At 44.4% G+C, this 24911-nt stretch overlaps 1 protein-coding gene across 8 annotated transcripts in view; it reads left to right on the top strand.

The window, feature by feature from the left end:
- The window catches only part of PAK5 (p21 (RAC1) activated kinase 5), a 159814-nt gene that overhangs the window by 91189 nt on the left and 43714 nt on the right, over positions 1–24911 (top strand). The window contains exon 1 of one of the 8 annotated variants that reach the window (XM_051792791.1): positions 16461–16649. The exons of 6 other annotated variants lie outside the window; for them this stretch is intronic. The gene's annotated coding sequence lies outside the window, so the exon portion shown is untranslated. Of the gene's footprint in view, positions 1–16460; positions 16650–22504; positions 22526–24911 lie in introns of those variants that run through there. One more of the 8 variants, XM_051792790.1, reaches the window with a different exon arrangement.

The raw sequence follows: 24911 nt of genomic DNA, 5'->3' as shown, positions 1-24911 counted from the left end.
CAAGTCACAGATTCCCAGTGGATGTTCTGAGCTTGTTTCTTATTTAAAAACATCATCTAAATTCAAATCAGGAATTAACACAGTTCTGCAAATGACATTCACCCCTCTGCAGAAGGACCAGCATTAATTCTGTGCGCTGCAGCAATGGCATTTCAAACTTTGTTTGAGGGCTTTAGTGGGGCTTACATGAGCCTTAGGCAAAGCACAAACCTCTGCAATAGTTAGACAGGACTAACACTGCCTACTTTGGGCATGGAGCTTAAACATGTGTCAGAGGGGCTGTGTTAGGAGATGGGTTCTCTGGCTGTAAAGGGAAAGCCAGGGGAGAAGACAAGGTGCTCCCCAGAATCTTCCTGGGTCGCTTGGTCCCAGAGTTAGTAGCTACAGACAAAATCTTCATACAGTCCTGTTCCTAAACCATTTGTCCTGCTGCTGGAATCCCAGACTTCACTGGGAGAGGGGTCAGGTCCTTGTTTCAGAGCTCTAGGGGAACCAGTGTAGTGCTGGCAGAACCAGCAGGATCTTTTTTTAGGCTGGGACTTACAGCTTCTATTGGAATTCAGTTCAGGTTGGTCCGGTTCCTGTGGGGCTCTCTGGAAATCCCCACCATTGTATATTAATTTATTTGCCTCCTTACTGGTTGTCATCAGCAGTTGGTGCTATTTGATTTGCTGGAGTTCCCACAAAACCTGTTGTGCTGGGCCAGTGGGTGGGTTGGAGAGCATCCATCCGTCCATTCCATGCCTGTGTAGGGTAGAGTCTGCCCCTGGCATGGAAATTGTGAAGTGGGGCTCGAAGTAGAAGAGGAATCTGATACACTTGCTTCTGCTGTATCCTGCTGCTCAGGAAAACATAAACCCGAAGCAGATGTGCCATTAAATCATTTTGAACCATTGCAAACATTGCAGGAGTTCGGTACAAGCATCCATAGCTTTAAACCACCTCCACAAAGCGCTCTCTATCTCTGTCATAAAATTTGGATGAGCTGCACTGGGTAAACTGTTTTACTGTTACCTGATAGCCACCTACCTTTTAGAGCTGAGACTTACTGAGGGAAGATAGAAATAGATTTCAGTGCATCGTGAGAGCTCAGCGTGACTGATGTGAATTCTTGGCCCCGTAAAGCTGCTGCCCAGCATAGCAAAATATCTCCCTTTAATTCAGAGACCGGGCAAAGGAAGCTGTCTGGTGTCTGAGATTAAAGTATATGATTATTTAATCACTGGTTAGTTGGCGATAATGAGCAAGTATTTTGCAAAATGAGCTCTTAAAGTGAATCTCTAAGCACAGATGCTGGTGCTGCAGAGCTGAAGCTGAGCACAAAGTGTGGCCCTGCTGTTCCCAAGAAAGGCTCAGTGGATCAGTGTCCCATCTCAGCCAGGTCGCAAACCTGCTGCCCAGATTACCAAGCAGCACATCCCAAGGTCAGGGGGAGGATGTAGCTCCAAGGGTTTCTTAACTGGAAACTGTCGTTTCTCGAGCTTCACTGAGCTTTTCCAGCAGGGATATGTTCCCCTTTAATTGCTGGACTTCTGAGAACGGCTTGACAGAAGAGCAGCCAAACAATCTTGTTTTCCTTTGTTAGCTATTTTTATTTTACCTGGATCATTACTTATCAAAGAGCACTGCTGTCACTTGAAATAAACATGTTTAAACATTAATAAGTAGCATAAGAGATGCTCTTTTTGATGCTGTCTGGAAAGACATAGTCTGATTTTTGGAGGAGAAAAAATGCAGCACGAATGCTTTTTCCCCTCATGTGTTTTAAAACCCCTCAGTAATGACTTTGTGAGTGGGAAAGATCTGCTGCCCTTAATGTTGCCTTGACAAAAGCCCCACCGAGCCAACAAAATGTGGGCTGGTTCCCAAGAGCAGCAAGGAGAGGTTTGTGAGGGTACCTGCATCTGCCCAAAGGTGTGTTGGAGGCTGCCAGAAATCTGGGGCTCCGAAAGCAGTTCCCTGGACCTCTCTGGCAGTGGTCAGCACCATGCTGAGACAATTAAGAGCACATACTTCTATATTAACTGTTATAATTTCAGCTATGTTGAAAACCTCAGGTAAAATAAGAACATGATGATGGTACCCATATTTCCAAATTCTTGGAAACTGGCTTTTGAAAGGAAGATTTATTCAGTTTTCTTGTGGCTGAGCAAGTTACGGTGCATATTTTGCCTCTCCCTCTCCATGTGAGGTGCTGGGTTCATCCCTTCACGTTGACTCAGAAAATCAAGCCAGAAGGGACTGTTGAATCATCTTTGTCACTCTGGTGTTCCGTGAGCTGCTCTGTTCTCACCTGTTCATCTCAGCACAGAGCAGGCTGTGTCTGACTGCATTTCCCTGGGCAGGAAGATATCCAGACATCTCCAAGAAATTAAACGTTTGCTGCTCTATTTCATAACCTGTTTGAGAGTTTAATGATTCATATTATAAAAATATTTTCCTTGTTGGCTTTTCCTTGCCTTCAGCTTCCAGCCAGTGATTCCTTTTATTTGTTACTGCAGAGATAACAAAGCCCTTTTCTTGCGCTGTGTTTTCCTTTGTGAAGGGGTTTTACACTATAATCGAGTTACCTCTCGGTCATCTTTAGACAAGCTGAACAGATTGAGCTACACATTCCTCATTATAAGACATTTTTCTCCCACCCAGTAATTTTTACAGCTGTCTCCCTCATCCTTTCCAGCTCTTCAACATCATCTTACCAAGGCTGACCCCAAAGCTCTTCCAGGATCCATCTCATCAGCTGTGCCTTTTGGGGGGTGAAGTTGCCTCCTGGCTTGTGTGTGTTGTGTTTCCATTTTATATGGACATGGCTCAAGCCATGGCAGGAAATATCCCCTGTGACACAGAGAGGCTCTGCTCTGGTCTCCTGAATATTTTTGGGAGGTATTTTGGCATTTTGTTGCTGCCTGCTGTGTCCAGTTCTGTAGGTACCTCCACAGTCCTTGTGGTCCCAAATAGTTTTGTGTTTTCATTGCTTTTTATGTGATTAAAAGAGGAAACAAGTTTGAGAGGGCAGAGCTGTTCCTGAGAAAGATGAGTTACTAACTTAATAAACGCAGGTATTCCCAATGCCTTCTTATTTGCTGGTTTTCTGGCTTGGCAGCTAAGCTAAAGTTCAATTAAGTGTCTCTAACCTTGCTGCAGGGAGAGCTGAGGAACCATTTGTTATTTTAAATCTCTTTACTTTTCAATTGTCAAATTCAATTAAGGGAGAATTTATGCTTTCATAGGAAAAGGGCAGCAGCTATAGAAAACCCAAGGACCTGAGCTGTTCCAGGATTCATTGAGGGATTTCATGCTTTCAGCACAGTCACCTGCAGAGGTTTTGGCAGTAACTTCAGAGTTCTGGCAAATAGGTACTTGCTTATCTTAATATGTGGGGAGTTAGATGTGCATATTTTTTGTGCTTTGCAGCCAAGCCACAACCACAGAGGGCAGAGCTCAGCAACATCCACCTTTAGCCGCTGCTTTTAGCCTGTTTGCAGAAAGTTTTGTTTGCACAGCCTGCACCTTGCCCCAAAACTGTTGAAATCAAAAGTGGTGTTTCCAGGGAACATGTATGTAGGGGGTTTGCATTGGGGGTTTTTTTGTTTGTTTGTGTGTTTTTTTTATTTCACCAGAAACAAGACTTACTTCCTTTAAAATCTCATTTGTGGTTATTTTCCTCTCCGTGGGAAGGGAAAAAAAAGGCTGCATTCGTCCAGCAAAGGACATCATAGGTAAAGATCTTGGGTGCTTTAGTCCCGTGGGTTCTGTGAAAGTGTGAGGCAGGTGTTGTCCTGGGCTTTGTCAGTCAGTGGTGAAAAACCAAGTAGCAAATGTTGCTTGAATTCATCTGAGTGAATGAACCAAGGGCTCTGGTGTTCGTGTTTACCTGCTGCATGTCCTGTGCCTGGATTCACAGAAAGGAGACTTTTGGCATGAAAGGCTGTTCTCAGGCTGTCAGGATTTTCTGCTGTGTAACCTGGTTAGGTTCCTTAACAGCCCTTTGCAATAAACTTTTCAGCTTCTCAACAGTCTCAGAGAAGATGCTCTTTCTTTTCTGTCTTGTCCCTTCTCCCCCTCCAGCTAATGGTGAGAAGTATTTTTACCATTTCACATAAATCTGGGAGGCTGAGTGACTAGGAAGCCAGCTGGGAGGCTGAATGTGTCATCTCTGGAGTAAAACATAGATTTGGGGAGGTTTTGTGTTGTTTTTTCTTTCCCAGTGTTGCCGTTTCTGGTGGGCCAACAGATGGAACTGCCCACGAGGCTGTGTTTGTCCCTGCAAAACCAGCTGCTGCAAAATGCTGGGGCAAGAGCTGCTTTGACTCCTGTGCTTTGGAGAAGCTTGTTATAATAATAATAATAATAATAATAATGCCCCTCTGTTTGGCTTAGCAGTGTTCTGCAAATTGGCATTTGTCCTTGAAGTCATGTATAACTCCCACTTAGTTAATTTAGGCCAAAGCTGCAAGTTTGTATTTGGTCCTCCGAAAAAGAAAAAGGGATCAGAGCAGTTTGGGGGGGAAATGTGATTTCTGAGATAACAGCTCACTACAGGACATCTGGCGGCATCCAGTGGATCTTCCCCACCGGTGTGGATGTGATGCCATACCCTGGATTTCTCCATAAAAGCACAAATGTGCTCATTAAAGTGAGTGGCAATAGACCTTTAGGCATCTGTCACTGATCCTGAGAGGTCTTGGAAAGGGAACAGCCGAAAGACACAGGGGATGAGAGCACCACAAGCTGAGAACAACAGGCGGAATAACTTGAAAGCTTTTTGATATTTAGGATAAAGAAATGCAAAAAAAAAAAAAGTGACACCAGTGGGTTCACTGTGCAGGTGGAAGAAGAAAGCTAGGAGAACAGTGATAAAAATAAGTATGTTTTGAAGGTAGGGAAGCAGCAGGTGGGGTGTGAAGTGCCGGGTGAAGCCCACAGTGTGTGTCTGGGAGCTACCAGAGGCACAACAGGCTCTGGGTGGTGGCTGCTGCACAGGGACTCTGTAAATCCTGTGCGTGCTGGGAATCCCTCTGGAAATGAATATTTAATAGAGAAATAAAATGAGTATATGGATGTGTAAATGCTGTGTTTATCTCCCTGCTGCCCTATAAATGGCTGGTAGCTATCAGCCCAGGAGGGCTACAATAATTATGGGCTTCACTGGCTTGGCTGATAAAAAAATCAATTTCATTGGGATGATCTTATGCTTTCCTTACTGGAAAGCACTGGAAGCATTATCCCTGCTTTAAGTATGCACCTGCAAGGGGAAGGGACTTGCTTGGAGTCCAGCTTTCCCCAGAACTGGAAAATTCTGAAAATGTTTTTTTTTTCTGAAGCTGCCTGTTCCTGGACAGCCTGTGGACACCCAGCACTCATTAGCAGCAGTCACTTCCCCAGGTACTTACCAGACTTTCTCCCAGCTGAACATCTTTGGTTTGTTTTTGGCTTGGTTTGTTTTTTTTCTTTCCCCAGAGGAGAACTCCAAACCAAACTTTTTGTGGAGTTTCTGTCAGTATTTCACAAGAAGAAGTTTCTCTTTCCGTGGGAGTGCAAGGGAGATGTAGAAACCAAGACTTAAGACTGAGCTGGAGTGCAGCATTATTTGGATGTACAGACCCATCCCCTTCTCCGCTTGGGAGCTGTTACTGGGCCTCAACTGAGGCTGGTAACAGCTGAAGTCTTCAGCAAATGCTTTTATATCAACTTTCTCTGTTAGGTGGAGTTGTGTTGCCTTGTTTCCCAGGGCAATGTGTAATTTGTTCGCTAATAGACTGTCCTATTTAGACAAATTAGACCTTTTTAACACCATTCGTATCAGTGGGTTTTGACTGCACTGCATTAATTACAGGAGGGACAGGGATGTTGTAATAGTAGAGAATTGTTCTCTAATTTGGGGAAAACAGACAACACTCAGCACTCAGCTTCCAGTTTGTTTTCTCTGTATTTAGACCTGGTACTTAAAGCATTAACATAATCTTGGGGTGGCTGTAATTATGTGAATAACTGGGTGGGAAGGAGTCACAGCACAGTGTAAAAATAACACCAGGGAGTGCAAACTTGTTTTTATCAACAAAATAAGAGCAGGAGGAGGATGGTGATGGGATGCCGATGGAAATGGGCTGCCAATGGTGCCGCATCCCAGGGCTGGCACGGATGGCTTATATTGAGTACAGGTGGGATCTGGGTTATGCCATCACATATTGCAGCTAATTGACTGTATTATTCTGTGTTTTAAAATCTCTCTGGTGCTACTACATCAATAGGCCTCCAGTGCTGAAAGGATGTATAATGCTGGCAGGGTAACAGAACATGTTTCCTTTTAGTGCAGAAATCTGCAGAAATCTCAGCATCTCCAGCATGTTGAGGGTGTTTGAGCCTTCTCGTGAACGCTTCCAGAGGTGGCTCCACCACCTCCCTGGGCAACTTATTCCGATGCCTGATCACTCTCTCAGTGAAAATATATTTTCTAATATCCAGTCTAAACCTCCCCTGGTACAACTTAAGGCCATTTCCTCTCGTCCTTTCACTTGAGATATGGCAGAAGAGTCCAGCCCCCGCCTCACTACAGCTCTCAGGTAGTTGTAGAGAGCCATGAGGCTCCCGAGCTTCCTCTTCTCCAGACTAAACAACCCCAGTTCCCTCAGCCACTTATCACAGGACATGTTTTCTAGACCCTTCTCCAGGGTGTCCCTTCTCTGGACTCACTCCAGCACCTCAGTGTGCTTTTTGAATCGAGAGGCCCAAAACCGAACACAGGATTCAAGGTGCGGCCTCCCCGGTGCCAAGTACAGGGAAAGAATCACTTCCCTGCTCCTTCTGGCCCCACTGTTCTTGACAGAGGCCAAGATTCCTTTGGCCTTCTTGGCCACCCGGGCACATGCTGGCTCATATCCATTGGGCTGTCAACCAGCACCCCCAGGTCCCTTTCTGCTGAGCAGCTTTCCAGCCGCTCTTCCCCACGCCTGTAGTGCTACATGGGGTTATTGTGACCCCAGAGCAGGACCCAGCACTTGGCCTTGTTGAACCTTACTCAGTTGTCCTCAGCCTGTAGATCCAGTGTGCTTAAACCTGCTTGATTCGGAGGAGGCGAGTTGTTGAGATCCTCCCAGCCCAGCCTGACACCTTTCCCCGCATCTTGAAATGTTTTATTTGTGTTCCCATGAAAGCTGTCTGCAGGTTATGTAGTACAAAGGATTTATTTATTGCTGCTCGGACAGAGGCAGTGATCCCCTTATTGCCCTGTGCCTGTGTCTTGAAACCATCTTAATAGACTGTATCATGGCACTTTAGAAAGTCAAATCTCCTTTCAGCCCGACTTCCTAAGGAGGCTTATGTGCTCATGCTCTGTTTATATCCTCCCTCCGAGAACTTTTGAACCCGTGGGCCCGGATCAGCCAAATTTATCAGCTGAAGGTGTTGATGGTAGTGAGGCTGTGAGGTTTTTTTTCGGAGCCAGATAAAGCGGTGACACTGAAAAAAGGCACTTCTGTGTCAGCTCACGGCTGGTCAGACATGAATTCCATGGGAGAGGCTTAACGGGTACCCAGCCACTCACCGGCCATGGGAACTGCTTTTTTTGCAGAGCCACGGCAGGATGAATTCCAGTGCAGGTCCTGCTGCAGAGGTGCCTTGGCAGTGCTGGGGTTCTCAGGGCTCCCCCATTCCCGGTTCCGTGGGGCTCAGCCGTGCAAGAGGCTGTTTGGCTGTAAATAGCAAGGTGCCAGTAGTGGAGGGGACATCACCACAGCCAGCAGGCTTCCTGCAGTGTTACAAAGTTTGGGAACAATTGGAAGGAACAGAGAAAGACTTGCATTCTGATTTTTGCATTGTAAGCATACAGGGAGATCGAGAGGGTCACGGTCATTTGGCTCTCTTTTGAAGCTCTGTGTCTTGAAACGTAGTGACAGGGAGTCTCTGATTGTGGGTTTTTACTACAGCTTTCCTGCACTTTTAACACTGGAGAAAATGTTGAAGGAAGCCAAGCCCTGCTCAGGTTGAGGCTCAGGAAAACTGATTACAGCTGCATGTGTGTATGTACATACATGTATGTGCAGTTCCATGCATATCTGGATATATCTGTATATGTAGGCACGTGTGTATTTCCATGGCAGAGTGAGGTTCAGTATTTTTGATTTCAGGATTGAGAATACAGTGATAAAAGAAAACTCCTGTGGAGTCTCCGGGGGGGGCAGGCAGGTAAGTTTGGGGTACCCTGACAGCTAAACTAGGCCTTACTGCGATCCAAAGCCTGTGAGCTCATTCAGGATTTGCACCTTATCCCTGGGGACACTTGGGAATGATTCCCCACGGTCTCGCCTGACCCGAGTTAAACAAACACACGCCAACCAGCTTTTATCTCACGAGCAAGAAGCTTGTGTAAACTGAACTCTCAGCAACAACCTCAATGAACTAAATCCTTCCCAGGGAGCAAGAGATAATCATAGGAAGAGGCTCAGTTTCCCCCCGCTGTGCATCTGTCAGTCAGCCACCCACCCACGGAGAGGGGGGAAGGCAGCTCTGCTGCTGTAACCCCGTGGGGACCAGATGGGTGGGGGATTCCATCTGCCACGGGAAGAGGGGGATTGGGAATGGCAGTGCTGGCAGCTCGTGTGCAGGTGCAGGGAAGTACATCCCGCTGCAGCCACTGTGATTCCATCCTGAGGCCATGGAGGTTTGAGCTGTACACAGTTATTTAGAGGAGGAGATTGTGCCATGGGCAGCTGAGGATGCTAAATCCATTTCTACTCAAATGATTGCATTGGAGACTGGAAGGTGGAATTGAAAATTATTATCTGCTCAAATAGCCTTTTTTTCCTTTTTTCTTGTGTTTTAAGTTTATACCCATGCCTTATCGTTTCAATGGAAATAAGCTCTGCTGCTGTTTCAAATCAGCGTTTGACATGACAAAGATTGTCTGATGTCAGTGTATAATTGTAAAGGTACTACAGAAAAGAAAGCAAATTAACCTTTTATTAGTGGGGCTACACCATTTCTAGGACACAGCTCTGAGCCCACTGTAAACAATATTTCCTGGCAATTTAAATTACTGCTTTTCTCAAGAAGAATTGTAATACCCTAAAAGAAGTGGCATGTAACATCAGCAAAAAGGCAGCAGGCAAAACTGTCAAGTGCCTCCATTCTTCTCCTCTGTTATTTTTACCCTCTTGTATCTTGTAAGGTCTTGGAGCTGAGAGTTGAGGTTCCTTACATGTGCTTCTCTGATATGTTCTGACCAACCTCTTTATGATGACCTCTCATTGCAATAGTCATCAGGGATACACTGCATGACTTTCTTGGATCTTCTTTAGGAGGGAGCCTGCAGAAAAGGTTCTCCAGCAAAGTCTTTGTCATCATTTTTGCCTTTTGTTGTGTGCACATGATGTTGTACCCTTGGCTTCCAAAGTGCTTTCTTCCTTGCTGCAGGAATCTTACTTTCAGCCTTTGTCCTTCAATCTTCGTGGAACTCATTAAAAAATATGAATTTCCAAAGTTGGATGTTTTTCTATTCGGAGAATCTTTGAAGCTTGAATTTCCACTGCCTTGATTTTCCTGCTGTTCTCCTGGTAGCCTTTTGCTCAGAAGGGTGTGGGTCTTCACATACTCCATTTTCCTACTGCCACATATGCCAAACTTCAGTACTTTAATAACCATGTTAGTGACTCTGGGGCCTTTTGGACTGGATTTCTCATTCTTCTCATCTGGTTTGTTATTTTTGGCCTATTAACTCTGATAGGTGATTAAATTTAATTATATCAAGTTGAACTTGATTATTTAAAATTAATTAAACCACTCTGGGTCTCCATTCTTCAAATCTCTTGAGAAAGAATTACAATATTCCCTTTCTGGTATAACCTACATTAGGAGTGTTGGCTAAAGTTTTTAAGGCTGAATAAGACAGGTAGAACTCATTGGTTTCTTGAGGGGAACATTGTTAAGCTCTGATTTTTGGATTTGAGATGGGATAGACAATGGGCAATGCTTTGCCATAATAAAAACTTGTAAATAGGATTTATTTATTTGTTTACTTATTTATTAAGAATAGCTTTCAAGTTTATCATTTCAGCAGTCCCCTTATACCTAGTTCAGTCCTCTCTTTGTGAGACCTTTTCCACAAGTATGGTATAAATCACAAATTAGGTAGTATGGGCTATCTAAACCAATATTTTAAAATCACAGTCCATTTTATTTTAACCAGGGGCTTCAGAGCTGACTGTTAATAAATATCAACTTGGACATACTGAATTAAGGATACAGTATAATGTTGTCCTAGATTTATTTTGAAAGGATGGAACAGTTATGATACTTAGATTTTCATCTGGCTTTTTTAATTTGATTTATGTACCTTCCTCTGTGGTATATTGTAGACAGTTTTTATGAGATACTTCAACTCTTTAGTACTATAATTTAATTACTTTAAGTGAATGCTTATACCCATAGCTGTGTATAGAACAAGCTTTCTCAGTTACGTTTCTGGTACCAGCTCTCAAGTTTATTCTGTTAAATGTTTCCCAGGGGCTTTCTCTAATACTTGCATAAAATTCACTGCTTCTCCATCGCTGCTGCCATAAATTCTCAGGCTGATGTGTCCAAAGGAAACAAATAGGAAGATTAAGTAGAACATTTTGTACCTGGACAGATATTACAGAGGTCGTCCCCTGATCTGATCGAGCCCGGTTGTAAATCTGTTGTAACTCTGATTTCCCTCCTGTGTGAGAGAGCAAACGGCCGCGTCCCGTCCCAGGTGACCACGCTGGATTTATGTTGGCATCAAGGTGTGTTGTCTGACTGACACGTGCAGCACGGATACGTTGTTCCTGAAGCAGTGCAGCACAGCTGAGAAAATGAGCAAGCAATGTAAAATGCATGACGGGTTGGTTTGCCAGCCGAATAAGAAATGGTTTTCTAGAGGCCATGAATTATGCACTAAGTCGTTTTTAATATGAATTTTATTGGTGCCTTTTAAAGTGGCTCGAGCAGTGGCATTTTGAAAAGGCTCAAAATAGTTAGAACCTAAGGCAAAGAGCAGCTCCAAAAAGACAATTACCTTTCCAAGAAAACCAATGGCAAATTAAGAGACTTCTTGCCTGAGAGAACAAAATCAGACCTTGGTCCTGTAAGCTTTGGTGCTTGCTTTGCTTTGAGCACAGGAATAGTCTCATTAACCCTTGTAAGACCAAGCAGCCAGAATAAAGTTGTGCCTAGTGTGTGGGTAGGATTAGGGATTAAAGCCCCCTCAGCATTAGACCTGATCTATGCCTCTGAGCTTGGGATTTCCCATGGAAACACTCACATGAGAAATGGTGGTATCAAAGGTCTGAAATCAAACCCGGGCTCCTGGGGTGATGTGATCACTTCACCATGTGGTTGAATGGGGCTTGTCCCACTTGGTTTTTCCCTGCTGTGCCTTTTCCATGCAGGCAGGGAGCCCTCTGGGGTAGGGACTGCATCATATGTGCAGCAGATGCAGCTCTCACCCGGCAGCAGTACCTACTGTCTTTATAATAACTGGAGTAAGTTTGGCTCTTTGGCATCAATTAAGCTAAATTCAGGCAAAGCCCCTCAGAAGAGTTAAATCAGCATAATTCCTCAGCAGAGCTGGGGTCGTCCGTGCTAAGACATCTGGTTTAGAAATGTATTTTAAAAAACCCTCTGCAATGCAAACACATAACCAAGGAAAAGGTATTCTGGGCCAGATTTTGCAGTTACTTGAGCTTCAGTGATGTGTAAAGCATTGTGTCGGCTCGAGATCTTTTCCCTGTCTGCACAAAGCGGTGTTTGCGCCGAGCGTCCAGAGCTTTTCCCTCTGTGTGGAAATACCATTGCCCATTGAATTTATTGTTGCTGATGGGACTGAGTCATCTGCATAACTCCCCGGGGCGGGATGCCAAGGTGTAATCCATGGGGCCTCATCCTGCAAGGTGCACAGCACTCCTGGTACCCAGCACAGGTATTCCAGCTGGTGCTGGGAATGGGTCTCGAACCTCCTGTTGGCCAGTGGAGTGGGGTCCCTTGGGTTTGGTCCTGCTGGAGGTACCGCTCCTTTCCATTGGCTTTGGCAGCTGTGAAGCATGGAGCACCAATCCTGGGTCTGGGATTCTGAGCAGCACGTCTGGGAGGGAGGGACAGCTTTCTTGGCAGAGAGGGAAAGAAAAACACGAACTGTGCTGCTGGCCCAGGTCTTTGTGCACATCTCAGTGCTTTGAGGAGACACTGAGAGACACCCATACCAGAGTGTTTAGAGATGGTGGTGAGGAGACTCCTGAAGATCCTCTGTTAAATCCCTGCTTTGAAAAAGACCTTGCAGAGATCTGGATGTGCTTGTCCCAATGCAGCTGAGCTTCAGGTCCTCCAAAACAGTATTTTTGATGAATACACCATGTCCTTTTGCTAAAAAAGACCTATTTTGGTTTTCGTCTGACACATGGACGATGTTTCTTTTGGAACTCTCCTCACATCTTTTCCATAACTGTTTTTAATCATTCCTTGCAGGATGAGTACTTTCCCTTCTCAGCCTTTCCTTCATGAGCTCCCTGGGGCCTTTGTCAAGAGTTTCTCCTCCTTTCTTGCAGGACACCCTCCTGCAAATCCTGGAGCAGCCCCTGATCACTGGGTATTGGCCACCGTGGGTGTTGTTCCTGTATTGAAAGGGAAAATATTTAGCAGCAAGTAAAAGGTTTGCTGGTAGAAAGCTACAGCATCTGCAATCCTCGGTTGTGTTTGTGTTAACAATTCCAATATCTTTGACATAATAGCAGTAATTTAAACAGGTGCTGTTGACTGAAGGGCAATTAGGGGTTGTTGAATTTTACATTTCCCTAATACTCACCAGAAGCTGCCACTGAGCCCCGTTCTGCTGGTATTTATAGCACCACGACTGAGCAGCTCCTTTGAAGTCAGTGGCAGTAAAGCGCCGTGGAGCCAGCGGAGCACTGGGACTGGCACCCGTCAGCTTTTTCATTCCTCCTGCAGAGATTCCTTCACAGCTGCTCTTCCCGACAGCCTGATTTATGCCCTGGGATTTATGGAGCTGAACAAATGATTATAGAAGAGCTATGTGTTTTATTACACAGGGACCAATTTTCCCAAGCCAGAGGGCAAATCCCCTCTTCTCTACCTGCGCTCTGCTTGTGCAGCTGCCGCGCATCCTCTTTGATAGTCTGAAAGCTGCAGATTAGGGGATTCAAGGGGCCAAAGGAGTCATTCATCCTCCTTTGGAAGTTTAGCTCAGGAGCCCTGTAGGTATTGCTGTGGTCTGCCACCAGCTGTGACCTTGCTGGAGGATGCAGCAGCCTATGGGGGGGCCAAATCCAGCAGATCTCTTGTGCTGTGTTTTTTGTGCAAGTTTTTCAAAGTGGGAATTGGAGGAATTTTATTTTTTTTTTAATTTTATTTACATTTACTGGAGGTTTGGTCTCAAAGCTCATTATAGGAGGGAAACTGAGTGCTTACCTTCACTCCATTAGCTACTTTGATAGTCCAGCATCTGCATTAGTGCTGGAGTTAACGAAGTGTGTGAGGTAAAAGCTTTGTCTAGTCCCTCCACTTTCCCAAGCGTTCCTCAGCAGTAGGTTTGCACAGATGTTGCCAGGTGTGAGATCTGACCCACAAGAACTCCACTGGTGCTGTTGAACAAGCCAGAGGAGACCTGGCTGGGCTCTGGGATCCTGGCTTGAAGTTTCAGCACTCTGTGATCAAGATAGGCAGATTTCCATGTTTGAACCGAGCCCATCGAGCCTGGAGCATCGCCAACACCACAGAGTTGCTGTTTCCATGGAGGCAGCTATGAAAGCAGATTTTTCCCTTTAAAGAAAGGCAGAGCATGGGACAAAGCACATACACTCTAATGGGGTGGAAGTTCATTACCAGAAAATGAACCCCCTTAATTGCTTCTGCATAAATGAGACGTTCCTAAGGCCATGGATGGAGAATGGGGTGTTACTGATCTCAGAAGATCACCTGCTTCCATGGGAAGTGAGAGAGGACTACAGCGCTGAGCCCAAAGGAGTTTTATGGATTTGTGAAGGGAGCCAGTGAATCTGTGTCTAATTAACTCAATTCTGAGTGATGAGGGTGCTGGGAGGAATACACAGCGCGGACCCGGCAGAGAGAACCTGCAGCAGCTGCCATGTGGCACCAAGCTGATTGTGCCACCATCACTTTGCCCTGAGTATAGTATAGCTGATCGAATTCTCCTCCCAGCCCCTTAATTGCTGCTCAGCTGGATTTCCACTTTGACAATGGATCAGGTCAAAGCTGCTCAACTGCTTCAGCTCCATCTCACCTGGTTTCTCCTCCCTTACTCAGTTTTCTATTGCATCTGTCCCCTCTGGCTCAGCCTCCCCCTCTGCTAGGAGCCACTCCCATTGATATCTCTGGGCTGCTCCTGTCCTTCCAGAGAAAACTACCATGATTTCTGTATTCACAACTCCCACCCTGCCCTCACCATTCCTGCATTTCGCATTGCAGACCCCTCTCCTCCCTGCCACCCTGTTGACCTGTGCTGGTTTCCCAGTAGGGATTGTCTGTCCCTTGCTTCCTTGCTGCAGGCACATGCACTGGGGCTTTTTCGTAAATGCTGGGAGCATCCTTCCATGCAGTTAATGACACGGCAAGGAAATGGAAACTGAGGCTTTTGCTGGTTGTGGGGTCACAACATGGTGGTGGCTCCTCACCTGCCCCGTGAACAGAAAAGAGCTCAGTGCTGGTGAGCACTGAAAAGAACTGTACAGGGCTGGCTCTGGGAAGGGATAATGCTGCTTTTCCTGTTTTCTGATTCGGCAGGATAGGTGGTCTGTGGCACACAGAAAGCCTTTCCACAAAGATCACGCACACGGATGTGCCATGGGGTGAGGAGGGAGGTGGCAGCGGGAAGCAGATGGGCAGCACAGTGTGTGGTGTGCCTGGCATTTGCTGCTTTGCTTAGGGAAGCTCAGAAAGGAGTTACAGTAGGACCAAAGAAAGAGATTGGAAAAAAAAAAAAAAGATTGAAACCCATCAATATTCAGAAGAGCAGAAGAAACAAATACATTGACCTAAATAACCATTGGTGACTCAAAAGCTTAAGGGAAATATATGTAAATAGTGCCATTAACAGCTAGGAGGCTGTGGGGAAGAGGGGCTCTGAAGGCAGAGATGGGCAGCTCCTGACTTCTGAAGTAAAATGCAAACTGACAGAAATACTTTCTTTGGGGATCCGCTCTCTTCTGCCTGACCACAGAGACTCCTTCCCAACCAAGTTAAAGTAAGTTAAAATATTAACTTCTACCAAAACCAGATCGAGTACTGCTGCCTTCATCGGAGGAGAGTGTTTCATAAGGCTGATTCGGAGAATAATTCAGCCTGAATCATCTCCACGTGATGCATCCATATGAAATGCAGGCTGATTGCAATTTCTGCCTGTGTTCTGCCCAGCTGAAAGCAAGCTGACCTGCAGGTTTTTGCTTTGGTGCATCCATAGGAAAAATTTCGCTTCGCTGGCCTGTTGTAATGTTTTTCCTTATTCCAGATATTTTAAAATAAACAGAAGGGATTAACTGGAGTGGAAGGCTTAATTGACCTCTTTCAAACAAATCTCCTCCCTAGAGGATCTTGAATTAAACCCCCACTTCCATTCCTGCAATTTAACTGACCGGTGATAGCTCTGATAGCTCGTCTCCAAAACAATGCACTCTGATTAAGCCTTAACGTCTTAGGCTATGGAAAGCTGATTTCGTAGAGATACAGAATCTGTAACGCTTGTCCTAAAACCTGCCATGTTAATCATTTATTAATATTCTACTTTGACTTTAGGCATCTGGTAGTGTCTTTTACATTTGTATTTGTTCTTTACTCTGCCCTGGTAACTGTAGTTTATATACATTTCCTCCCTAGTCCCTGCAGTGCCCAAGTTTGCCTCTGTATTGCCTTGTCATGTATTTATTGATTTCAGTTCACCATTACATTAAGGAAAATCCTTTTTTATCTGCTCCCATGAGGAGCTGTTCTGCCGAGGGCAGTTCTTTGGTCTTGTGTTGTTTTGCAGCAAACAGTGCAGGTCAAAAAGTGAGAGGGGAGTGAATTTGTTCTTCATAACCTGGGGTTACAGTGAAGGTAGGGGTAGAGCAATAGCTGACAGTGAAGGTGGGCTTGAAATGAAGTTGGGAGAGTTTGGAAGATTATTTTGCATAAATAGGTGGTGGAGTGGTGGTGTGGGGAAGGATAGGTGGGAGTTGAGGGAGTTAGTCCTTCAGGACTCAGCAGAAGCACAGCAAAACTGAGAGCCCAGGAAAAATGGGTGACCTGGAAGATCTGTGGGGAGTCCTGGCTCTGCTTGAGAAGTGGAAATGGAGGAGGAAGCTACTACTGAGTTCCCTTTGAGCTTTTCAGGTTGAAGTATGCCTTTAGCCAAGAGAAAAAAACCCTTGTGTTTCCTCCTCCCAATCCCTAATTTCCTTGCTCTGATTATTACCAAGTGTGGAAGCATTTGCCTCTGCTCATGTGATGGATGCCAGCGGCACTGGAAAGCTGTCACTGGAGAGGGGAAAAAGAGAAAAAAGTCTTTTCTTATGTTTGCTGGAGCAGAGTTCAGTGGAGCATTTCAGATGCGTTCAGATTATTGCTCTTCTGCTTTGCCTGTAATTCGCCTTTTCCTCTGAATTAGAAAACCACCTTTTAATAAACTGGTAGGCAAGTAGTGATTTTGCATGCTAAATAGTGTGATTGCTTCATCCCAGTGGGATTGTGCTCTCTCAGAGTTGGGCAGCTGAAAAAATACATATATTGGTAATTAAATTAGACTGTATTTACAAATATTGGCTCAGAGATTTTCCAAGTCATAAACTTCTATCTTTCCTTTTCTGATGAACATAAGCTTTGCTGAATTCAGAGCGGATAACGTGAAACTCAGCCTTCTTCCAGCTCTGCAAAATCTTGGTTTAGAAAACATTGATGGAGGGCTATAACTGAAGTGTCTGAGACTTTGGTTTCCACTGAGATGTGGGAGGTGGTGGCAGCAAAAGGGAGGAAGGGAAACAACATCTCCTTTAGCCCGTTAAAAAGAAAGGGAACAGGAAATCAGCTTTCTCCAGTAAAGTCAGCCGTGTCCCCCCTCCCCTTGTTTTGGATGTGTTGTCACCACGGAGGGTTATTTTTCCCCGTCCTATTCTCAGTAGAGGGAAATAGAGGAGAAAGTGGCAATTTCTAGGGTCAGTCCTCCCCCTGAAGCCAGCAACAGTTGAATTAGGATCCAAATGCTGCTCCAGAAAGCCTGAGATGAACAGCTCTACATTGAGGAAAAGATAAATGACCTTTGAAGATGACTTACAGGGAGGTACAAAACACACAGCAGCGGGTACCCAGCTCTGCTCTCATCAGGTATGCAGGAGTGACATGTACCCTGACCAGTCTGGTGGTGACACTGAGGATGGAGTCTGGAGCTCTCTGAATTTTGGGGTTTCCTTTGGGTTTCTAAACTCCCTCCCAGTAAGTCAAACTCTGTAAAAGAAATGGTCACACCACCCTAGTAAATACACTTTTTTTTCCCCCCCATTTCTCTGTAAATACCCAGCTGCAGATTTGGTATTTCAAAAAACAAATCCATATACTGAATGAACTGAGGATTTCAAATGGCACCACGGGTAGTTAAAGGCTGCATGGCAGCTCCACTGCAGATCCAGCTTTTCCAGCCTGAGCCCCTGCTAGCGAGAGAGAAGGAGCTCACATGGACTTTGCACTGATTTATTCATATCCCATCTCTTACGTGGGCGAGCTGAGCCTTCAGCTTTTGGCATCCTGAGCTTTGGTTGCTTGCAAGGACACGCCACGAGTACGAAACACGGGGGGGACAAGATGATGTTATTTCCATTTAAAACATTCAGAATATATGTTATAAGGAGAAAGAAGAGTCATAATGACATGGCTGATTGCTGTCAGAGTGCTAAGAGGGAGGTCTTTTTGGAAAAGGTATTATACAGCCGACTGTGACTTGCATAATCATTTTAAAAGCCGTTCAGGACATCTTCCTGCCTTGATCCTGAAGAAGCTGGGAATAATTTAGGAAGCCATGGTTGTCAGTGTGGCTGAGCTCAAGGCTGGGCACAGTTACACACACTGGGGTGGGTGCACAGGGTATAACCAAAGCCTGATGCTTGGAGTGCAGAGACTTACAGGGGTAAAGTGTAAAAACGTGGTCTAGTCATTCATTTTGTGACATATCAAATAGTTTGAGCATCGTGGCTGTCCTAAAATCATCTTTGTAAAACCTTTCTACTGGCCCATGAAGCAATCAGTAAGTCATCTCTGATGCCCACCTAGAGCACAGATGATTTTCAGAGTGGCTGAAACAAAAAGCATCAGGGTATTTATTGAATCATATGTCCAACATTTGAGAGGAAGCCTAAGGAGTGAACTATATCTTAAATATCTTACAAGTTATATATGATTCTGTGTTTAAGTACAAAAGGAAAAAGATGACAATTAAATGAAAGATTTTGTAGGACAACATATTTCATTTGAACAGAAACTATAATTTTTATTAAATTTTTTTGTAAGGAAATACTTCCCTTAGGATCTGAGCTCCTTCTGCACATTTAATTCTCCTCTCAGCCAGTGACTCTGCAGTCCCTTTTTTCATGAATTGCTGACTCTGACCCTGCCACTCGACATAACCACACATGTTTCCTTAATGCATTTTTTTGCAGTCGCTTTCCTGGCTCATCTTTTGATTTCCCAGTTGTATCAGCAGCTTTGTTGGAGTCATTCCATAACGAAGTGGGGAATGAATGAATTAATGAATCTGCCTGCCTCTGGAAACAGTGGTGAATGCAGCCAGAGTCAGCAGGCAGAGATGCTCTTTTTTTAAAATGATTATTATTTTCTAATTGGTGGTATATTTTTGATGCTGAGACTTTAAGAAGGACCTGCAATCTCAGATGTAAATATGCTAAATTTAAACATAAATGTATATATTTAAATATAAACAGAGGGGTCAGGGCCTGATGGGCCGCTGGCACCGTTTCACTGAGCAGGGTGGGAGCCGTGGGGATCCATGAGCTGTTGATTCCTGAGAGATGATGGCCAAGATCTTCACCTCTGTATAGCCTCAACATCTTCCCCTCAGTGGTAAATAAGATTTATTACAACATACTTGGAGAAGACCTTGTTTTCTCTCGCAGACTCCTTGTTACAATGGCAGTTTCTCAACAAAACAACCTCCTTGAGAGCTGCTGTAAAACCAGTTGGTGCAGGCTGAGGAGGGGTGATGTCGTGTGGTTCCAGCACGAGAGGAACTTCTTCTGGGAGAGAAGTGGCATTTTGACACAATTGTCTGAAAGTTTGGCAGCTGAATTAGCTCATGCACATAGTCACAGGGGGCAACTTGGCATGGTGCTTCCAGAGCAAGGCTTTTGGGAGTCATCTTAGCTGGTCACTGAGTCACCTGGCAACCTCCTTTCCCTGGTCTTTGTGAGAGGCTGCAAGTGTCTCTTTGGACCATTTCAGATGAAACCACTCATCTTGGAGAGGGCCTGGAGAAGCCCTTCCCATAAACAGCGTATGGATGGGCCCAGCAAAATGCAGTGATTCACATGTGTGCTTCCTTCCTCTGGAAGGAAGGAATGGGAGCCGCTTCCTGTAGCAGCAGCATCTCTTGGAAGGTGGCAGTGGGGGCTGTCTGAGATGCAGTGACCTCTGCAGTTGCTCAAAACCTTCCTGCAGGCAAAAAAAAGTTCTATTTCTGGCATTTAAAAGGGGGAAAACAATAAAGGCCTCACAGTTGCATTCATCTTTCTGGATTTGCACAGATTGCCCAGAGACAGAGATGTGGGAGTTCTTTCATTCAGTTTGCATCATACTGTCGGTTTTGTTTGCTTTTCTGTGGCTGGTCCAAAAGCTTTCACATCAGGGACAAGGCATAAGGGGTCTCCATTTCTTCTTCTGACCTTTGTCTCCCAGTTGGAGAACAGGTGAGACCCATCCTTTCCAAACTGGCGTCTGGAGATGGAAAATACAAAGTCTGCACGGCAGGGTCACTTAGCTCCAAAAAAAAGCAGTGTTGAGGAATTCCTCAGTGGCAATTATTGACTGGTGAGGATGATCCCAAGGGAGGAGGACTGAGCAGGCATCTCTTTATAAACATTCCGTGTTCTGTATAAAGAGCTTATGGTAAACTTTCTGAGGGAGGTAATAAACAGTAAGCTCTAGAAACCCTTCAAGGGATCAGTTCTAATTTTTAATATGGAGACAGAGCATTGCATGACAGCAACTCAATAGGTAATAGGATAAGAATTGACTTTCAAGCCTGTTTTTCAGCACAGTGCAGAGTGGGGGAAAAAAAAAGACAAGAAAATATGTATGGAAGAAACATTTCAAGTTGAATCTACACATTTGTGATTTATTGTAGACTGTGTAAATATTTTTTTCCTTCAGTTACATTTACAACAATGCAGAGTAAAAGCAGATAGTAAGAAGGTAGGAAACCCACAGTGATAACAACAGGCATGATTTTCATCTTCCAGGCACTTGCTGTGGATCCATATAATCCTTAGATATGTTTGTTTGCATTTTAAAGGTCTTTTGACATACCAAATAATCTGATTTTGTGTCATTTCTTGGTAAACACTTTACAGGTCAGATGTGTTTCATCCCAAAGAGCATTCTTATCAGAGGCTTACCATTAATAATGCATTAGGAAGCATTTGTTGCTGTTGATCCTTCACTGGAAAGCAACCTTTATTACCAGTGTTATAGTAATAGAGTGATAACCTGAGAGCCAGCACAGCCTGTACTGGGTTAGAAGTAAAATAAGAAATGCAGTGAGTCTCAGTGTAGTGAATGTGAACATCCCAGAGAGGATTTATGGCAGGAGGTCAGCTCTAGAGCCCCACATCTCAGTGATGGGTGTCAGTGGCACATGGTGCTGTCACAGGGGTGTGTCCCCCTCCAGTCCCTCTCGTGCTTGTCACCCCCTGCTCCGTGACACTCTCTGGGGGCTGTAAAGTGACCTGTGCTGGGGCAGGCAGCCTCTGGAGCCCCTCCCTGATGCAGTTTTGGTTTGTTCATGGGTGCAACCAGCACGAGATCAGTTGTTGTTGAGGCCTAGGACACATCTTGTATCCTTTTTTTTTTTTTTTTTAAGTAGAAGCTGAATTTTACAAATTACCAGGACACATCCATAGTAAATACAGGGCACTTGTGAGGAACTGTGTGATCCTGTTATTAGTCATGACTGGGAATCTGGAAAAGCCCTACTGCAGCCTACCATGGCTTGGTCACTGGTATGTTTGTAATGCTGGCTTTGCAGCTGCCATCAAGTGCTGCAGAGGAAACTCCGTTTCAGAGGGTTGGAACTTAAGCTTTACATTCAAAACCAAGACATTTTAATTTCCCCTTCACTGCAATACAAGTTGGTGCCAGTCCATCTCTTTTGGGGAGGCGTTTCCAGCAGACCCCACTGAGGATGTGGCCCAAAATGCAAAGAAGATACATGATTGATAACAATTTTCCAAGTGTTTCTGAAGCTCAGTCTTTTCTCTTGACAGATACAGAATTTCATATCTTGCAGTTCTTATCCTACAGTCCCCCCCACCTCTGGGAATGTCCATATTTACTAATATTCAGAATTATGTAATATTGTTTCACAGCTCTGGTTTTGGTGTTTCCTTCAAGTTTGTCTGATCACCCTGCTCACCTTGTCTTCTCTACTGATATGTCATCACATTAATTCTTCATAATATTTCCTTTTATTATTTTTTTCTAACTCAAAACATAGTAATAGAGTACCCACATCCTCTGCAATACAGGATAGTATTTTAAAATACTAATAATAATATCAACTCAGAAAAAAATAAATTACAGCTGCTTGAAGTTTCAGAAGTAACTTGAGACTTGGGGTGACTCATTTAATGGGTCCCTTATTTAATCCCCTCTCCCTGTGGGTGTCCAGCATTGCCTACAAAGTTAATACCATTAATTATCTCAAGCTGAGCACCCAAGGGACTATTTGCTTCGGCAAACCTGGAATCTTTTCAATTGCTAGGGATAGAAATTATTTGAGTTACCTCCAGGGGTTTAGGGGGCTCTGAAGGGGGGGGTGTTTCTCTTTAATCTGCCCAGAGCTGTTGCAGACTAATTCCCTGCAAGAACCTCTGTCTACACGTTTCTATATATGTGTGCATGTGTATGAGATAATAGAGAGTGACTGACTACAATATATGCATTTAAGCTACTCGTCTGAAAATTACTGAGCATTAAAATCCACTGGGAATCACAAGATTTCCAAATTAGGAAAGCACGTGTCAGTCAGTGTGTGGAAATGAGTCCTGGTACAAGAGTAGCTTTCAATAAGAAGAATGAGTATTGTTCCCTGGAGTACATCAATCCTAGTTTGGCCACTCTGTACCAGCTTTTACTATTTTTCTGGAAGCATACATTGCCTTTTGTTATTATTTTTTCCTGTCTTTTGTTCCTTTGTGCATTTCTATTAGATGTGTCTCATGGGCCAGCTATCGAGAGACACACTGCTGTGCTGTGGCAAATGAAGGCATTTTCCACCGTAAACAAGGTATTGTGGGACTGAAAAGGAACGTGGACAATGACAAGTCCTGGATGCTTTGTAATTGTTTAAATGCATTTTTATTATATTGTGCAGTGACATAGAAACTCTGAAAAATTGGCTGGTTTGACCCAAGGTTGAAATGAGCAGAACGCTGCAGGGTAAATGAGGGGCTTTGGGAAAGATGGCATTTTGTTGGTCTAGTCCATCAGTATGTATCTTTCCATGATTAAAGCATTATTTTAATTTAAACCACTTGCAAGTCTGCCCCATCTCAAAAAAAATGTAAGACATCTTGAAAATCCGTGGTAATAAGTTGAATCCTATTGACTGTCAAGCTTTTTTGTTCTAAAACTCACATGGGCATGCATTGAAAATGGTATTTCTATACTTAGTTTGAGCTGAAAAAGATAGTGTGGAAAACTATGTGGTCACAGGTGACTAATTTCTATCAGTACATTATTTATGTGTGGAAGAGTTTAGCGGGATGGTAGAAGACTCAGAATTTGGGCTGGCTTCATTCACGATTTGTAGATCCTTTCTGTTACTGCCAGAGAGACAATGTTTAAAGTCATCATCTTGATTCATTAGTAGGGTGTATCAGAACACTTTCCAAGGGTTTATTCTGTTGTTCCCAAATTGAAATGCTCAGATCATAACTGAGGAAAGCAGAGATCATAGGAAATGGGGTCTCCCCTTAGGCTGGTGAACCAACCTGGTATTCACCTGCATGTCCATTCACATGACAAAACAAACCATACCCTTTCACAAGGTCTGAAACTACCTTGTATCCACAGAAGTAATGAGATACCCCTCTAGATAAGACCAGGAAATGAGTGATTAATTACAAGATATGACCACAGGACTCACCTGCCTGTGATTTGAGGTGCTCTGCAGGCAGCTGCCCCCCCGATTCCCGGGTGCCCCCTATTCATTTCCATCCTGTACATCCAGAATGACACTCTGGGAGTTAGGAAAGTGTTTAGGAATATCTTATCTGGAAAGTCAAACAGGATTTCTCCTCTGACACGGTAGTGTCTCAGGCCTGACCTGAAACCAGTGCAGTTTTTAAGAGCTTTTCCGTGAACTCTATTTGCTTCTTACTCAGTTCACTCTGCTTTTCCAGATGCTGCTTCTTGTTTAATCTCCTGAAAAATAGGGTAATTTTCTCTGTATTTTCAGTTAAAAATAGAAAAATAGAGGTAAGTTCTAAAAAATGCAAGCCTGCAATGAAGGCCCACTCCTTTTTTTTTTTTTTTGCAGAGGAAACTCATGCTCTGATTGCAGCCAGCAGCAGAGGGTCCCCTCCAGGATGCTCAGAACCATCCTTAAAGCAAACAAAGAAGGAAATACAGAACTACTGCTGTTGCTATTCCTTATTTAAAAAACAAAACAAAACAAAAAAACTCTCAGTTTTAATAGCTGTATAGTTAAATAGATATGTGTTGGTCTCTTCCACTTGGTCTCTTCAGCAGTGAGAACTGGCACCAGTGTGAGCTCAAGGAGAACCAACATCCTTTTTACCTCTCGCTCACGGAGAATTTCTCAGCAATTTATGCTGCTGTCAGTCCACACCAGACATTTGCTTTCTCCTCGAGATTGAGTTTCAGCCCAGCTCCCATTTGTCTGGAGCACTGGCTATGCAAGCTGCCTTGACACATTAATTTAATTTGTGCTTCTCAATTCATACTCTTTCATTTACGATCAAATATCGGGAAAGGTTACAATTAATCAGAGCGCGGGAACAGAAGCCAGCAAAGCTAATGATGAATTACTGCGTTTGGGTGGCTCTGGAGGGGAATAATTGAGGTCCTTGTGCTACAGAAAACTATTATTAGTAAGTAAAAATTATCAAAGAAAGGCGACCTGCACCCATCTCCCATTTCGCAATCTGTGTTTCTGTCAGTTTTCTCAAAAATGAAGCATTTTATTAACGCTCCTGGCTGCAACCGGTATTTTTTTGACTGTGTGGCTGCTTTGGGGGAAAACCTGCCTTTTCACAGGGCACTGGGGGGTTTGAGCCCAGAACTGTCCCCCACTTTGGGCTTGCACGTGATACCCGGTGTGCACGAAGGCAATTTTTTAGATGCTAATAGCGTGCCCATCCCCGAGGGAAAAGGGCTCTGCTGCTGCTTGCCCAGCTGAGGAACCACAGGGAATCCCTGCGGAAAATACAGGCTCACGGGGTGTGCTTCATGATTGAAACTGAACTAATTGCTGGTTGTTTAAAAGCAAACATGTTGCTGGGCTGCAGCAAACAGAGCACAGAGCCCCCTCCCGAGGGAATATTTACAGCCCGGTCGGCCGAGTGCTCGAGGTGTGTGTGAGAAACCCTTGCAGGCTTCCCAGGGTGGCTCAGGGTCATGATGGATACACATGATTTCCTTGGGTTAGT

The sequence above is a fragment of the Manacus candei genome, unplaced genomic scaffold (genome assembly GCF_025592945.1).
Source record: "Manacus candei isolate 608988 ecotype Guabito, Panama unplaced genomic scaffold, ASM2559294v1 h1tg000035l, whole genome shotgun sequence".
In the NCBI taxonomy this organism is placed as follows: domain Eukaryota; kingdom Metazoa; phylum Chordata; class Aves; order Passeriformes; family Pipridae; genus Manacus; species Manacus candei.
This window is presented reverse-complemented; position numbering and strand designations above follow the sequence as displayed.